This window comes from Gopherus evgoodei, chromosome 1 (assembly GCF_007399415.2).
Source record: "Gopherus evgoodei ecotype Sinaloan lineage chromosome 1, rGopEvg1_v1.p, whole genome shotgun sequence".
NCBI classification, from domain to species: Eukaryota; Metazoa; Chordata; order Testudines; family Testudinidae; genus Gopherus; species Gopherus evgoodei.
The window spans coordinates 106,862,582-106,868,581 of record NC_044322.1 but is presented as its reverse complement, the minus strand read 5'-3'; positions in this window follow the sequence as shown (position 1 = coordinate 106,868,581).

Genomic DNA, 6,000 nt, shown 5'->3' with positions numbered 1-6,000 from the left:
TGCTGACTTGAATGGAAGCATGATCATGTCCTATATATGAGGAATTTCAACTTTCAGAAGAGTAATTTGTTAACACTTTTCAGTATGTGGATATATAGTTCTTCATAAATAGCATAAGGGTTAAATAGAGCCTAATCTCTTTCCTTGCTTCCATCCCTCCCCTATATATTCATGTCTAGTTTACACAAATGTATATTGAGAAAGAGAGTCGATTACACCAAATCATACTTGTACTAGTTGGAAGGGCTCCTATAAATAGAGTGCTGAAGCTGGGCGTTTGGAAGACTCATTGCCAGGTGGTGGCAGCATTCACAAGAGTGGTTCACATTTTCTCTGTTATCTTTAGGTCAAATTAGCAAAACAACTCTGGAAAACAGCTACCTCGTAAAACACGTCTGGGAACTCCACGTGAACACCTACTGAGCAGCTAAAAGTTTCCTGCTGACTGCAGCCCAGTTCAATTACACACAACGAGGCAGCTGTCAAGAGCCAAGAGGACGCATGTCCTGCTCTTTACCTCATCCACGCTGAGTGTGGGCAAACCGAAGAGGTGGCGAGGGATGATCGTGATCAGACACAAAAGAGGAGGCGGTTCACCAACAGCAGTTCTCTGGTTCCCACCTTCCACTAACAATCGTGGCTGCTTCTATTACACCCCCTTAGCCGCAGGCAGAGCTAGCTGCATGTTACGTCGGAGGCGTATTTAGTTTCGTGTGATGACAATCCGCAGTTTGAGGGGCAGGCGAAAGCTATTTTGGGCTGAGCCGGCACACAGAGCCAGTTTCCAACTCAGCGGCGGCGGCAGCAGCACCTACGGCATCAATGCGGTCATGCAAGACGTGAGCATATTAAATTACAAGAGGACGTGTGTCCGAAAAGACAAGAGAGATGTTCCAGGAAGAAAATCCTGGTGTTACGATTAACTGACGTAGATCTGGCTCCAGTGTGTAATTTTCACATCAGCCCTGGAGGATCTGGAGTGGAACAGGTCCTTTCTAGCACAGCATACGAAAAAGCTCTTCCGTCTCTCTATTTGCTCACACTCGTAGCTAAGGTCGACGAAAGTCCATCTATTGTCCTTTGGTTTGTTTACTTGCTTGTTTGTTTTGTTCTTGGAGTCTGTGAATTTGCTTAGGTCACTTGCATTTTACTTTTTTATTTGTGAAAACAAACAAAAATCCTCCATGGAAGATTATAAAATGAATTATTTACACAAGAGACTGAAACTGCACTGAATTGAGAAAATAAACACATATTTTTAGATTATACTATTTGTCCTTTCCAGTGCCTATTTTGTAACACACTATATTTATTAACCTGATAGAATACAAGCACCAGCCCGCACATTATTTCAAGACAAATTCTGAGAAGGGGGCAAAGTTGTGTGAGCACATAGAACATATGTGATTATACTGTGTCAGAAGAAGCAGGGGGCAAAAGTAGAAGATGCAATGGAGCATACAGACCTATGAAGAGACAGGGAGAGGAGGACAAACCAAGACTGGGAGAGACAACTGCCCCCCATAGTAAATGATGCCCCCAAAATAACAGTTTGTTGCACTAGGGGCCTGATCCAAACCCTATTTAAGTCAATGAGAGCTTTTCCATTGACTTAATGGATTTTGGGTCGAAACCTGTGAGAATATGTATTTATGTATATATACTAATTTTGAGAATGGTCATATGTTGATAAAAATATATTCTCAAAACAATTTTCTCCTGTACAAATTCACCACCTATTGCACCAAATTGTGTTGCTGTAAAACATGGAACTATAGTCTTTCTTTATTTTCTTCTGGATAGTCAAATGCATCCATGTATGGATTACTGAGTTATGAACTGTTTTAAAAAATAAAACTATGGTTGAAACGATGCAAATACAAAACAGTATCAAAATTTCTACTCAGGAAAAGTAATGAGAGAAATAATACATGATCATGATTTTCTCAATTTTGCTTCCTTTTTCCAATATGGATTTTCTGTATGAGAAGTTCAGACAAATGTATTTTTGTTGATTATTTTTTATAATTTAAAAATTAATTAAAATGTGTAGTGGTTGCTTAAAGTACAAAGCTACTATAATTATAATCACTGGAGCAGGAGGAAAGAATTGCCACACACAAACAATCTCCCCTGTGTGAGGAAGATTACAAATTTGAAACTTATTACAAGAATGGCCTTATGTCAGAAAACATGGAGATAAACTTCTTAATGGGGAGTTGAAGTTGACTTCACACATTTATATAAAAGTTCAAGGACATCAAAATAGAAATCAGTTTGTTCTTTTGTTGGAACGGATAACTGGTCCTGGTAGTATAAGTGAATGTTACTAATGCACATAATAATTCTCCACCCTTTTTCTCATAGCTTGGCTACCATCTGCTTTAAGATCCTGGCAACAGGTAGGAGGGCAACAGCCAAGCCAACATCCCTTACAACAATTGCTCCTTATCCTTGAATACACAGGTATTTAAAAATAAGACCTATTTGCAGGGCCGGTACTACCATTTAGGCCAACTAGGCAGTTGCCTAGGGCGCTAATATTTGGGGGCGCCAAAAAGCGGTGCCTCCAATTTTTTTTAAAAGCCTTTCAGTGGCTGCTGCACTGGGAGAGAGAGGGAGTCGGAGCTGCCGGCAGCCAGCCCAGGGGTTCCCGACAGCAGGACTTCTGGAGCAGAGGTAAGCTGGGGTGGGGAGGTGTCGGACGGCTCCCCGGGGGCAGGGGGAGGGAGCTCCCGTGGGGCGGGGGGAACCTCAGGGCAGAGAAGCCACACTGCTTGTGGGGGGGAGGGGGGCAAGGTGGCAGTTTCGCCTAGGGCGCGAAACTTCCTTCCACCGGCCCTGCCTATTTGGATTGAAATTCAAGGTATATGTGCATCCAGTCTTTCAGAGAGTGTTGCAACAGCCTGGCTGTGACCCTTGGGTAATTAAATGTGGTTACATTTACTTAGGGCCTGAGAACCTACAAGCACCCTTGGTGGACCTCAAATCAGAGTTGAGTTCTGCTGCAGTGGCCTGGGAGAATCAAGCTTTTTGGCAGATAGGTCAATGTAGTTGTATATACTTTTTAAAAAAAGTAATAAAACTAATGTCATTTACCTGATTAAATACATGTACCAATATTTAATTGCTATACAGATAAATAATCTGCACAGGCAAACTTCACCACTAACTTCAGAAGGAGTTTTGCCTGCAAAATGAGATGTTGCTGGCCCTTTTGTCATCATTTATTATCCATAGCTATGACTAAACAGGTGCAATAGTTGTATTTGGAAACAGATTTTTTTTTAAAATGCTATTGTCACATTCTTACTTCTGGAGTATCAGGTTGGTACAACAGCCATAGATGGACTAAGGAAATTTTGCTGAATTCTAACATGAGGGTCAGAATCAAGGAAGAAAAGTACAAATTAAAAAAAAAGATCAGTACTAATGGATTAGATTTGTTCATTGTGAATGGAACACTACTGCCTGGTATTCTACAAATATATTACAAGGTAAAATCCTTGTGCCATTGAAGTCAATAGTGAAACTTCCACTGACTTTAATGAGTCAGGATTTCACACAAGATCTCTTCTTTGAAGAGCTCACAATATATAAGGTTCTAATCCAGGACTGAGAACCAAAAATCCCTGCTCTACAACCACTGAAGTCAATGGGACTCTGGGCAGGTACAAAGGTCTAGCTGCATGGATTATGTTAGCTAAGTCTGAACTAAACAGGATCACTATTTTTAGGCCAGGTCTACACTACAAACTTTCACTGGCATAGCTATGTCAGTTAGGGTGAGATTAGAGGTGTGATTTGTGACCGATAACATTTTTTGGCAGCAAAACCCCCTTGTGTTGATGCACTTATCCAAGCAAAACTGCACTTTTGCTGGCATAACATATTTCATTTGGAGATGGTTGGAATAAGCTGCGCCAGCAAATGTTCAGTTTTCCTGGTATAAACTGTGTCCACAGTAGGAGTGCTTTGCTGGTGTGGTATACAGGGATAGCCACACCAACAAAGCATTCCTACACTAGACCTGGCCGATGAAGTCATGGTGGGGTAAAGGAATGGGGTGGGAGTGGTGTGACAAAAGGAGGAAAAAGGGAGAGGTGAAATGAGTGCAATTTTTCTTTCTTTATCAACGAATTACTGCCACTGAGTTGCCTTGCTCACAGATTTTCTTTTCTTATTTAAATGTAATTAACATGCATGGAGTGGCACTGGCTATCATGCTGATCAATATTGATGCATTGTTTCCTTGTCCTCCCCTGTCTGTCTATCTGTTGTCTGCTGTTTTATACTTACATTGTAAGCTCTTTGGGGTGGGGCAGTCTTTTTGATCTGTTTATACAGTGTCTAGCACAGTGGGATCCCGGTCAATGATTGGGGCTCTTAGGCACTACCAGAGTACAAATAATAGTTAATATTTAATTATTGGTTGAAAGCTAGATGGAATAAGTGAGTTTTGAGAAAAAATGGTTGGACATTTTTGAAAATCAATTAAAAATAGAAAACAAATTCAGGGAATATTTTTACATTTTAACAAGCACCTGTTTTGAGGGCATGTAGACAGGGCACATCATATTTACCATTTGTCTCCTATGGAAAGTATACGGTGTCATGTATGGTGTGAATTTAAAGTGCAATAATTATAGTGGTATAACTCCTCAAATGGATACTGTTATTCTGACATGAGCAGTTTTTCTGGTTTAGTTTATATTGATTTGACAGTGGTTAAAACTAAGCCAAAAAAACACTCTAAGGGATGGTCTGTTCTACAGAGTTTTGCCAACATGGCTGTATCAGCTAGCAGTGTGAAAAAAATCCCCCCTTCTGGATGATATAATTATGCTGGCAAAACCCCCAGCATAGATGCAACTACACCGACAGATGAGTACTTCTGCTGGCAAAGCTAATGTCATTTGGAGAGGTGGGATAACTGTGCCAGCAGAGCTCCTCCTTCTGCCTTACACTGCATCTCTATCCATGGGCTCTGCCAACACAGTTACACTGGCCAAGGCTCTGTAGTGTAGACAAGTCCTCAGACTGTCTTCACAGGGAGCTATACTATAGCATTTTAATTACCTGTATAATTATACTGGTATAACTGAAACTTTCCCATATAGACAAGCTCACAGGCACAAAAAAGCTATAGGAAGGCAAGACCATTGCAGAGAAGCTAAATTAATTCTTTGCATCAGTCTTCACTGCAGATGTTGTGGGGGAGATCCCCACACTTGAACCATTCTTTTTAGGTAACAAATCTGAGGAAATTTTCCAGATTGAAGTGTCAAAAGAGGAGGTTTTGGAACAAGCTAATAAATTAAACAGTAAAAAGTCACCAAAGAGTTCTGAAGGAACTTAGATATGAAATTGCAGAACTACTAACTGTGGTATGTAAACTATGGCTTAAATTAGCCTCTCTACCAGATGACCAGAGAGTAGCTAATGTAACAATTTTTTTTAAGGCAATTACAAGCGAGTAAGCCTGACTTCAATACCAGGCAAACTGAAATTATAGTAAAGAACAGAATTATCAGACAAACACATAAATATGATATGATGTGGAAGAGTCAATACAGCTTTTGTAAAGGAAAATCATGCCTCATCAATCTATTAGAATTGTTTGAGGATGTCAACAAACATGTGGCTGAGGGTGATCCAGCGGATATAGTGTACTTGTAGTTTTAGAAAGTCTTTGCCAAGATCTGATAACAAAGGGTCTTAAGCAAAGCAAACTGCCATGGGAGTAGAGGGAAGATCCTCTCATAAATCAGTAAATGGTTAAAAGATAGGAAACAAAGAGTAGTAATAAATGGTCAGTTTTCACAATGGAGAGAGGAAATAGTGGGGTCCCACAAGGATCTATATTGGGGCCAATGCTGTTCAACAGATTTATAAATGATCTCAGAAAGTGGGGTAAACAGTGAGGTGGCAAAATTTGCAGATGATACAAAATTACTCAAGATAGTTAAGATAGTGACTTTGGGCAACAAAATGGCAGAT